Source organism: Hippocampus bargibanti, linkage group LG05 (genome assembly GCF_051943395.1).
Source record: "Hippocampus bargibanti isolate YZ-2025 linkage group LG05, ASM5194339v1, whole genome shotgun sequence".
Classification (NCBI taxonomy): Eukaryota; Metazoa; Chordata; class Actinopteri; order Syngnathiformes; family Syngnathidae; genus Hippocampus; species Hippocampus bargibanti.
Genome location: NC_142738.1, coordinates 3681207 through 3693284, shown reverse-complemented (window position 1 = coordinate 3693284; position 12078 = coordinate 3681207). Strand labels below are relative to the sequence as shown.

At 36.0% G+C, this 12078-nt stretch overlaps 1 protein-coding gene across 2 annotated transcripts in view; it reads left to right on the top strand.

Annotated features, from left to right (window-relative positions):
• Positions 1–6767: 6767 nt before the first annotated feature.
• Positions 6768–12078, top strand: part of cntn1a (contactin 1a) — a 72635-nt gene continuing 67324 nt past the window's right edge. For both annotated transcript variants that reach the window (XM_088995914.1, XM_088995912.1), the window contains exon 1: positions 6768–6918. The gene's annotated coding sequence lies outside the window, so the exon portion shown is untranslated. The remainder of the gene's footprint in view (positions 6919–12078) is intronic.

Genomic DNA, 12078 nt, shown 5'->3' with positions numbered 1-12078 from the left:
GATATTATTATTTGAATTTGAACGTTGTCATTATCAACGAACTTTAAAATGGTGTCTTGGTTTTCGAAGCACTGGGGTGTTTTTCAATGTAAAAAGCCTGTCAGTAACGATTGAACTTTCGTTGATGTTTCTGCTTGACTACACCGCCCCCTGGTGGCGATCAGGCGCTGAAGCCGACTTTGACAAGCAACTGCCCTGTCCCCCCTTTTTTCCCTGATGACCACTCACTCTTCATTTCTTCTTTGCTTCCCGACACTCACCTCCCCATTCTTCTCCCCCTCCACCTCCTCCCCCTCTTCATCCAATTCCTGGCCGATTTATTTTGCGTCTGCAAGTCTTCCTCGGCGTCCATTATCTTCCAGCCTCGATGATTGATCAGCAGTTTTCGACTCCACCTGCAATCTGACTGCTCACTTTCGCTTTTGTCCTGGTCTCCAAAGACCTCTCAACGTTAGCTCGTTTGAAAGGACAACCGACACACTTTTTTGTTTCCTAACTGACATCAGAAAAACGTTTTATAGCATCTAAAATATCCGAAACACACAGGCTGATATTTTAGTCAAATGCAAAACACCAATAAAAATGAGTTAAAGTGTCCCAAAACTACTTCAAAAAGGTCCCGCCCCCTTGCTCGTGACATCACGCCATGACGTCTTGCCTTGCTGTAGAATCAAAACAATGGCTTCAGATTCAGAGAAGATGGTTTCTTGTTACTCATCCAGTTATGAATATGATTCAAATAGTTCTGAAGAGGAAAGCATAAATGTTTGCAATCGATTAAAGAAGTCCTTCCGGATCAATTCGAGCCGTCAGGACTCCAACGTAACGTCCCAGAAAATGCACAAGATGGCGCCCAAGCTCCGGGCTGATTTGTCTGCTGGGAATTTGTGTCAACTAGTATGAAATAGTAGTCTTTGTGCAACACACAACGATTCACCATCGCGTTATTTATGTTTTTTCCTTCTAATTTCGCCATCAACACGGATCAACACGTACTTTTCAGACCAAACAAAGTACCCAAAATGCATTGTGTGTCGCTTTCTCGGTCAGGGGGTGTTCCAGACGTGACGTCACGTCTGCAATCGTCACCAACACGAAAACAAGAGTTCCTGAATACTCAGCGCGTCTTAAAACGTAAAATATAGCTATATGCGGTGGAATCTTTGTAAAATACGCTCAGTAGAAATAATTTGAAGTGATTTTACAAATTATGGACACAACTTGCGTTGGTTGTCCTTTAAGAAAGCATCATGGAATTTCACAAGTTTGATTTGCTGTCGTGGGCCGAATAAAAATGACTCCGTGGGCCAGATTCGGCCCCTCTACTTCGCCTTTGACACCTGTGCTCTAAATTGTCCGTATCTGTGAATGTATGGGTCTATGGTTGTTCATCTCTGTTTGCGGGCAATTGGCGGATATCATTGCTTTTAATGACCTTAAATTAATTCTGTCTCATTTAGTCCTTCCCACGTGTCTTCAAATCAAAATGTCCTTTGTTGTCCAAAAGTGACATCCACCATCTCACCTTCCCCCCAGTCACATGATTTGCCCCCGTTCTAATCCTTTCTCATATGCCACCCCCCGAGCCCCCCCACTGTGTCCCATGCGTATATTGTTGAAGGGTGAAGGCGGTGGGGCTACTTTAGCATGAGCCCTGACGTAGATCATGGAGGCTAAATCCTCATTTATCGCCGCCATCTTTCTCCCTCCTCCGCCACAAAATGACGACATCCCATTCTTTCCCTCCAGACAGCAAGCTGTTTGCTCTTCCTCTTATTCACCCTCATAAGACCGGCGTTCACCGGGGAGGCCCCATTTTTTCTGTTTGCTCGGTAAGAATAGTCGTGTTTGACTGCGAGTTGAACACACATGCCACTCGAAGAAACTTGATTTTGTTGCTGTTCTTCTTATGCAAGGTCCGCACAAGTCACATTTTCACTCTCCGCATGGGACTCGCATTTCTCTCAAGGCGGAAAATGGTCTTTCCTCGACAGTTTCTTCTTTCAGGAAATAAATTGGAGCAAGGGGAAAAGATATTTTTACCTTCTAATTTTCAACGATCATGAATAAAATAAAATAAATACAGGTAACATCCAAGTTACGACCGGGTTCCGTTCCGTTCCGACAAAACGGTTGTAAGTCAAATGGTCGTAAGTCGAAATCCATTCGAAATGGCCGAGGTGACGGTTACGCGACAGGATCGTATTTGATGTCAATCTGTTATTTTTAAGCAACGTTTTCTATTGAATAGTATTATATACCAAACTGTTTACAGTTCATTTATAAATGTTATAACTTTTAGTGTCATTTTTATCATTTTATATTTCGTATTATCGATTTTTATTACTGTATAACTGTACCTGTAATGTATACAAAACTGTTTACTGTACAGTTCATTTATAAATGTTATACTGTACTTACATTTTAGTGTCATTTTTATCATTTCATATTTCATATTATGGATTTTTTTTTGCTGTATAACTGTACCTGTAATGTATAAAAAATGTTCACTGTTCATTTCATTTATAAATATTATACTTACATTTTATTGTCGTTTTTATCATTTTGTAATTCGTATATGGATTTTTATTACTGTATAACTGTACCTGTAATGTATACAAAACTGTTTACTGTACAGTTCATTTATAAATGTTATACTGTACTTACATTTTAGTGTCATTTTTATCATTTTATATTTCATATATCGATTTTTATTATTGTATAACTGTACCTGTAATGTATACAAAACTGTTTACTGTACAGTTCATTTATAAATGTTATACTTACATTTTAGTGTCGTTTTCATCATTTTATATTTCATATATTGATTTTTATTACTGTATAACTGTACCTGTAATGTATACAAAACTGTTTACTGTACAGTTCATTTATAAATGTTATACTGTACTTACATTTTAGTGTGATTTTTATCATTTCATATTCTTGACTTCTATTACTGTATAATTGTATCTGTAATGTATACAAAACTGTTTACTGTACAATTCATTTATAAATATTATACTTATATTTTAGTGTCGTTTTTATCATTTTGTAATTCGTATATGGATTTTTATTACTGTATAACTGTACCTGTAATGTATACAAAACTGTTTACTGTACAGTTCATTTATAAATGTTATACTGTACTTACATTTTAGTGTCATTTTTATCATTTTATATTCTCGACTTCTATTACTGTATAATTGTATCTGTAATGTATACAAAACCGTTTACTGTACAGTTCATTTATAAATGTTATACTGTACTTACATTTTAGTGTGATTTTTATCATTTCATATTTCCTATTATCGATTTTTATTGCTGTATAACTGTACCTGTAATGTATAAAAAATGTTCACTGTTCATTTCATTTATAAATATTATACTTACATTTTATTGTCATTTTTATCATTTTGTAATTCGTATATGGATTTTTATTACTGTATAACTGTACCTGTAATGTATAAAAAATGTTTACTGTACAGTTCATTTATAAATATTATACTTATATTTTAGTGTCGTTTTTATCATTTTGTAATTCGTATATGGATTTTTATTATTGTATAACTGTACCTGTAATGTATACAAAACTGTTTACTGTACAGTTCATTTATAAATGTTATACTTACATTTTAGTGTCGTTTTCATCATTTTATATTTCATATATTGATTTTTATTACTGTATAACTGTACCTGTAATGTATACAAAACTGTTTACTGTACAGTTCATTTATAAATGTTATACTGTACTTACATTTTAGTGTGATTTTTATCATTTCATATTCTTGACTTCTATTACTGTATAATTGTATCTGTAATGTATACAAAACTGTTTACTGTACAATTCATTTATAAATATTATACTTATATTTTAGTGTCGTTTTTATCATTTTGTAATTCGTATATGGATTTTTATTACTGTATAACTGTACCTGTAATGTATACAAAACTGTTTACTGTACAGTTCATTTATAAATGTTATACTGTACTTACATTTTAGTGTGATTTTTATCATTTCATATTTCCTATTATCGATTTTTATTGCTGTATAACTGTACCTGTAATGTATAAAAAATGTTCACTGTTCATTTCATTTATAAATATTATACTTATATTTTAGTGTCGTTTTTATCATTTTGTAATTCGTATATGGATTTTTATTACTGTATAACTGTACCTGTAATGTATACAAAACTGTTTACTGTACAGTTCATTTATAAATGTTATACTGTGCTTACATTTTAGTGTCATTTTTATCATTTCATATTTCATATTCTCGACTTCTATTCCAGTGCCATTGTGACACAATAACGCCCCATTAAACAAGCCCCAAAAATGTACATTCTTTGACTGTGTCTAGTGTGGTTCATCTTTTAGCTGCAAATCCATTTTTTTTCACCCTGATACTTTGTCATTGTTCAAACAGCCTGAAACCCTTTAATTAATTCAAGGCCACTCTCTCTCTCACAGATCGCTGCATTATTAATGCGGGGTGCTGTCACAACATCACAGTATTATTTGTGGTGGAGTGTTTACATTCAAGATTTCAAGGTAATCCCAGGGGATCATGTGTTTCCACTGACACACGGTCACGGCCTTGTAAGCCTGAGATGCATGCTTATCATGTCATCTGTGCCTGCTGGTAAACAGGCAGGAAATAAAAAATAATAATAATAATAATAATACAAGTAACATCCGACTTACGACCGAGTTCCGTTCCGACTAAAAACGTCCGTAAGTCGAAATGGTTCGTAAGTCGAAATCCATTCAAAACGTTTAATAGAAAGGTATATACAGTAAAGTCTCGTTATATCGATATTCAAGGGAGTCCGAAAAAATATCGATATAACCGGGATTATCGATATATCCGACCCTGTTTGCATGTAATTTTCTCCGTGCGTACATAGAAATAGTATCGATATAACCGGGACTATTGATATATCCGATATCGATATAACGAGACTTTACTGTAATTAAAATTTTCAAAAATAGGGTCTGGAGGTCGTGGTCGTAAGTACGGGTGGTCGTAAATCCAGCTGGTCGTAAGTTGGATGTTACCTGTAATTGAAACACATTCATTCTGCTTTTTTCTCCATTTTAGTTTTTGTTTAACATGTATAACATTTACTTTTCTTGTGGTGTTTTTGTGTCCATCTGTTTTCGTTAGCGTCTCTGTTGTCCGCCAATCATCTCCCTCTGCATCTTTTCCAGGTGTTCTTCATCGCTTCATCAGTATTTGTTTTTAATTTCCTGCTTCCTATCCTTTTTTGGGTGGACTGTTGCTTTTGCTTGTCATCCTTCTTAGGTGTCATATCATATCCCTATGGGTGACTCCAAAATGCCTTTGATTTTTTTACTTTGTTAAGAATAAATATTTGTTGAGCACACTCCTCCCTTGCTTGCCTGCAATCGGGCCCCTAAGCTACATAAGGAACTCTGCAAAACGTTAATGCGCGCAAATACTCAACAGTATGCATTGAACACTCATCCACACCGAAGTGCTAATATAATCAGAATCAGAAAGCCTTTACTAGTACCACAAATTAGCTAGCTATTTAACTAGCTTGGTATCTATTAGCTATCTATTAGCTATCTAGCTAGCTAGCTTTCTATCTATTTCACTTACTTCCGGGTTGAGTGAACGCTAGCGTGTGTGGCTGCCGCTGCTCACCCACAGAAAAAACTTAGCCTGTGACTGTAAAGTGACCTTGATAGTTTTGAAAGGTGCTTATAAATTAAATGTATTTTTTATTATTAATGGGGAAATTTGCAATCTACAGCAGCAAAACTGAAATGTGTAGGGCAGGGAAAGTCCAAAAGATAAAACAAAGCATTCTATGTACAAAAGAAAATGTCAGGAGATTTAAATGTACAACTGCACAAAAAAAACGTTTCATAAAAAGAACTGTAGACAGTGCAATGTATAAAAATATATAATAAAGTATAAAACTCATATTTGATATACGGAACTGTATCGACTCGACATAAGATGGCCGTGCTGTTTACAAAGCATGAGTCCAGTTTGTTTTTTTTAATCATCATTTTTTATATCATCCCAATAAAGGCTGAGAACCATTTTGAGAACCATTTGTTTTGTTTTTCGTGAAAAAATAAATGTTTCATTTCAACATCCCTCAAACGTGCAGTTGTGCTTTGGGTTTAATTTCCTCTGCGATAAAATTCATACATTAAACTAGATGCATCTCGTTTCATATTTTTTTTCTGTGAAAATATCACTCAACTGTGTTGAATAAAAAGAACAAACTGTAAAAACATTTGCACTCGACCGAACCCGCAAACAGAAAAACGTCAAACAGGACAATACGTAAGATATTGGACTTCACTCAATTCTTCTTCTTCTGTGGTGTTTGTTGGCGGTTGGTAAACCGTCTTAACGGCGCATTACTGCCACCAACAGATAATGTCCCGCCACTGCTAGAAAATCAATGTAAACGTGTCGTGGCTATGAAGTGTACTGCTACCATCTACTGGCGGGGGTGTGAATTGCATTCGTATCGCCATTTTTTTTTTAGGTTATTTTGTTTTTTTTGTGTGTTTTGTTTTTTACATATGAGACAAAAATGGGCCATAAATCAACGTTAGTCTTTTTTTAAGGAGTACCAAAAACAAATACTGTACGTTTGATTTCTGTACTGTACTTTCCATTTGCTTTCGTGCTCTTTTCAATACACCGCGTTTGTCTCCCTCTAGCGGCTATAACGATAACTGCAACCTCCCTCCAAACCCACATTGAGGGACAGGACGGCACCGGTCTCTCGCTCTCAGCCTCTCTTCGTGTCAGTTTCTTCCACGGCTCCTTCCCGAGCGACCGGTCGGCGCGTTACTGGAACAGATGTGAGCGTCGTTGTGCGGGACGACACCGACCCACGCGGAAGGAAGGCTCGCGGTCCGCGCAAGGTAAGCCGAGCGAACGGCATGTGGCGGACATATTTTGGATTTCTAGGGAATGTTGACAGCTTGGCCGTTGCTGGTTTATGGAAGCGGTGTTGTTTACATGTCAGTGCGATGGATGGAGCCTGCACGCTGCCCCCTCTGCAATGCAGACTGATCAAATTGTGGTGTATTGAGGGGGGACAGTTTGTGTGTTTGTGTGTGTGTTTATAGATGGTAGTGCTGATTCATATCCTTGCGTGCACCCGAGGTCGTGACGTGTGTTACTATGCACACAACACACCTTGCTTTTTAAGTAGCCTTCCTCCGATTGGGCCATATGAGCAGATAGAGCCACTAACTCCAATGAAAATGAATATCAGACACTCTCCTTTCCAAAAAATGTGAAGTAGCGACTCCTGGAAGGTTTGCAGGTGAAGGTGCCCATGGGTGTGTCCTGCGTAGTGATTTTGGTGGTTGGACAAGTTGTGTCCATAATTTGTAAAATGGCTTCAAATGACTTCTACTGAGCGTATTTGAAAAAGATTCCACCGCATATAGCTATATTTTACGTTTTAAGACTCGCACTGAATATTCAGGAAGTCTTGTTTTTGAGTTGGTGACGAGTCAGTATGTGACGTCACTAAAGGAACGCCCCCTGACCGAAAAAAAAGACACATTGTAGCAGTCCTTCCATCACGTCAATGTATTTTGCTGTATTGTTTGGTCTGAAAAGCTTGTGTTGCACCCAACCCATATAAGGAATTTATCAGCCTGTGGAAACGGAGGTGGACACAGGAGGGCGCCATTTTGTGCCTCTTTTCTGGTGATCGTTTCTCCCCAATGTTGCCTCAAAATGGCATGGAATAAATTCTTTAATTGATTGCCAACATGTATGCTTTCCTCTTCAGAACTATTTGAGGTGTAACAAGAAAGCATATTGTCCGAATCTGAAGCCATTGTTTTGATTCTCCAACAATGCAAATGTCTTGGCGTGATGTCACGAATTGGGGGTGGGACTTTCTGAAAATGCCCATTTCACAGCTCATTTTTTTTTGCAGATTTTGGACACTTTAAGTCATTTTTATTGGTGTTTTGCATTTGAAAAAAAATCATACTGCATGTTTTGGGTATTTTAGATGCTATAAAACGTTTTTCTGATGTCAGTTAAGAAACAAAAAAGTGACGTCAGTTGTCCTTTAAGACATTTTTAATTATGTTTTGCGTTTGACTAAAAATATCAGCCTGCGTGTTTTGGGTATTTTAGATGCTATAAAACGTTTTTTCTGATGTCAGTTCGGTAACAAAAAAATGGTGTCGGTTGTCCTTTAAAACCAAACAATTTTTTCCCCTTTTTTTGTCTTCCTTCAAACAGGAGATTCAAAAATATTTGCCAGCCAAAAAATAAAATAAAATAACACACAGTAGATGACCCGCTGAACGCCCTCCTATGACCCCCATCTCTAACTGAGCCTCGTGTCTAATAGAATAACCAAAAAGCCCAAAATGCAGCCTCCTGTCAGAAACATGACCGTCTGTCAAGTGCAGCACTTTATGACTGTTGTTACAAGTCAGACCATTAATGCATCCTGTGGTTGCGTATTGGGTACCACTTCTCCCCTCACCCCCCATGGGGCCTTGACGTTTCACCCTCTCCATCATGTTAGGTGAAAAAAAAAAAACACAATTTATCCCTTTCCAAAGTAGGTTAAACTCCCCGCATGCGAACATCCCCTTTGAAATTTCAACTACGGCGGCGGCGTTGAATTTTGTAATAAGTTGTCATCGCTTGCCGACAATGCTGGCGCGCTAGCTGAAGGCTCCCGATGCATTATGAGGACGCGGTTTCTCGTCTCATCCTCTTTTACTGTCACAACAAATGACTCCGCACAAGCAATCTTTTTAAAGGTTTCCCGTCGCATCTGTCCTTCTTTGACCCTTTTTTTTTTTTCAGAATAAATCTCAACGTCGATGCCTTTCTGATATTTTCATTGCGTGTGTAGTTAGCTGCAGGCATCTGGATGTTTGCCGTGGCTGGTTGAAGCAGTTTTCGAGTCATTTCAGGTGATTGGATGGCTTTGGAGTTCAGGTGACGAATGGGAGACATTGGCTATTTGGCGAAGTTTGGTTAGCGTTGGTGTTTGCTTATTTTCATGGATGCGCTCCGTGCAGTTTTATTTATTTATTTATTTATTTAGCTTGCTATCTAGATATCTAACTAGCTTACGAGCATCCATGCATCCATCCATCCATTTCTTTCTCGACGTAATTTTTATTTACCTATTTATTTATCTGTTTGGTTATTTATTTATTTGGTTATTTGGTTATTTATTTATTTGGGTATTTGGTATTTGTTTATTTAGTTTGTTATTTATTTATGTATCACTTTATTTTTTAATTTATCAAATTATTGATCAAATTATATATGGATTTATTTAATTGGTTATTTATGTATTTATTTTTGTATTTTTTTTGAGATATCTTTATTTATATTTATATTTATATTTATATATTTGGTTATTCATTTAGATGTCTATTGTTCTATGTATCTATCTATGTATCTGTCTATCTATTATTTTTTTATTTATCTAGCTATAAATTTATTTATCAACTTTTTAATTTATTTATTTGGTTATTTATCTCTTTATATTTTCATTTATTGAGCTATTTATTTATTTATTTATTTCTCAACATATGTATTTATTTGGTTATTCATCTAGATATGTATTTATCTTTCTATCTATTATTTTTTTTAATCTACCTATATCTAGCTATTTCTTTATTTATCAACTTATGAATTTATTTATTTGGTTATTTATCCCTTCATATTGTTATTTATTTATTTATTTATTTATTTATTTATTTGGTGATTCATTTAGATATGTATTTATCTTCTATCATTTGTTTTTATTTTTCTATCTATCTATTTATTTATTTATTTATTTATTTATCAACTTATTAATTTATTTATTTGGTTACTTATCTCTTTATATTTGTATTTATTTCGCTATTTATTTATTCATCAACATATTTATTTATTTGATTATTCATTTAGATATGTATTTATCTTTCTATCTGTTTATCTATTATTTTTTATTTATCTACCTATTTCTTTCTTTATCAACTTTGGTTGGTTTATTTATTTGTTTTTTTAAACTATTTAAATTTTTATTTATTGAGCTATTTATTTATCTTTGTATCTGTCTATCTATTTTATTTTATTTTTCTACCTATTTGTTTATTTATTCATTTATTTGTTTCTTTGTTTATTTATTTATTTATTTATCAACTTATTAATTTATTTATTTGGTTATTTATCTATCTATTATGATTTTAATGCCTATCGCTATTTATCAACTTATCTATTTGTTTATTTATTTATTTGGTTATTTTTTTATTCAGTTATTTAGTTATTTATCTATGCATCTATCTATTTTTTTATTTATTGAGCTATTTTTTTATTTTTTTATTTATTTAGTTATTTATTTATTTATTCATCAACTCATTTATTAATTTATTTCTATTTTTTTCCTGCTGTTTCCTCTTTTTGCCAAAGAACGAGCCTCAAAATTGAGCCTAAAAAAAGAGGTGAGCTAGTTTCGTCTCATCTCACTTCAGTTTAGTTTGGATTGTAGATTTGTATAAAAGCTGTTTAATGTATTTTTTTTTTTTTCGACCACATTTTCTCTCTAAACCTAAAGTTGAATCAAGTTCTTTGACCGTCCACCGCCGCCAGCCAGTCAACCGCAACGGAATTTCATTGGAGCTACTCAAGCGAACACAGAAAGCGACACTGACACTGAACGGAGAAGGAAAAAAAAACAACAACATTGTCCAAGTGTAGCTTGATTGCGACAACTGTACAAATGGCTCCTTCTGTCCTGGCACTCTTACTCACCCACCTACCACCCTTTTTTTTCTTTACTGGCCCTGCAGTTGACAAATGAACAATCAACAGCGAGATGCACTAATGGTACAATTGTGAGACGGAGACACGACATGACGTCTTTTGACAGACTGACAACGTGCTCCTCTGTTCATGCCCGAGGAGGAGAAAGTCCCCGTTTGCACTTTATCCCGTCTGCTTTCTGCATGCGTACAGTCCATTCGCTGAATAGATGATGTGAGTTAAATAAAGGACAACCGATAAGTTGTGTTCATAATTTGTAAAATCGCTTCAAATGACTTCTACTGAGCGTATTTTACAAATATTCCACGGCATATAGCTATATTTTACCTTTTAAGACTTGCGCTGAATATTCCGGAAGTCTTGTTTTTGAGTTGGTGACGATGCCTGACGTGACGTCACGGAAGGAACGCCCCTGACCGAGAAAGCGACACACGATGCATTTTGGGTACTTTGTTTGGTCTGAAAACTTAGTGTTGATCCGTGTTGATGGCAAAATTAGAAGGAAAACACATTGTCACGATCTGGTTGGCGACCAACGGGTGGCGCTGTCGGCCTCGCCGGCACCCGCACAGGTGTTGGTTGTTCCAATCCGTGGCAGATTGTCACGTTCTGGTTGGCGACCAACGGATAGCGCTGACGGCCCCGCCCTCAGTTGCACAGGTGTTGGTCGTCCTCATCAGTGGCAGTTAACGGGACTCCCGGCGCACCCATTCCATGTCGGGTCATTGTATGTGTTTTCCTGCAGTCTATCAGGTTTGTTCCATCTTGGCAGACTTTTACTCTTGGTTTTCTTTGATACTTTGTACTTTTCTGTTCCGATGACGTAGATGTTTTAGATTAATTTCCTTCTGATTTCATTTTAATTCAATTTGTCAAATACATCCTGCTGCTGCCTCCTGCATGCTTATTTTGGGATCCACAACCACCATCACCACCTTGCAAACCGTGACACACATAAATAACGCGATAGTGAATCGTGTGTTGCACCAAGACTACTATTTGATACTAGTTGACACAAATTCCCAGCAGACAAATCAGCCCATTTCCAACGGAGCTTGGCCGCCATCTTGTGCATTTTCTGGGACGCTACATTGGAGTTCAGATGCCTCAAAATGATCCGGAAGGACTTCTTTAATCAATTGCAAACATTTATGCTTTCCTCTTCAGAACTATTTGAATCATAATCATAACTGGATGAGTAACAAGAAAGCATCTTCGCCGAATCTGAAGCCATTGTTTTGATTCGAGAGCAAGGCAAAGACGTCCTGGCGTGACAT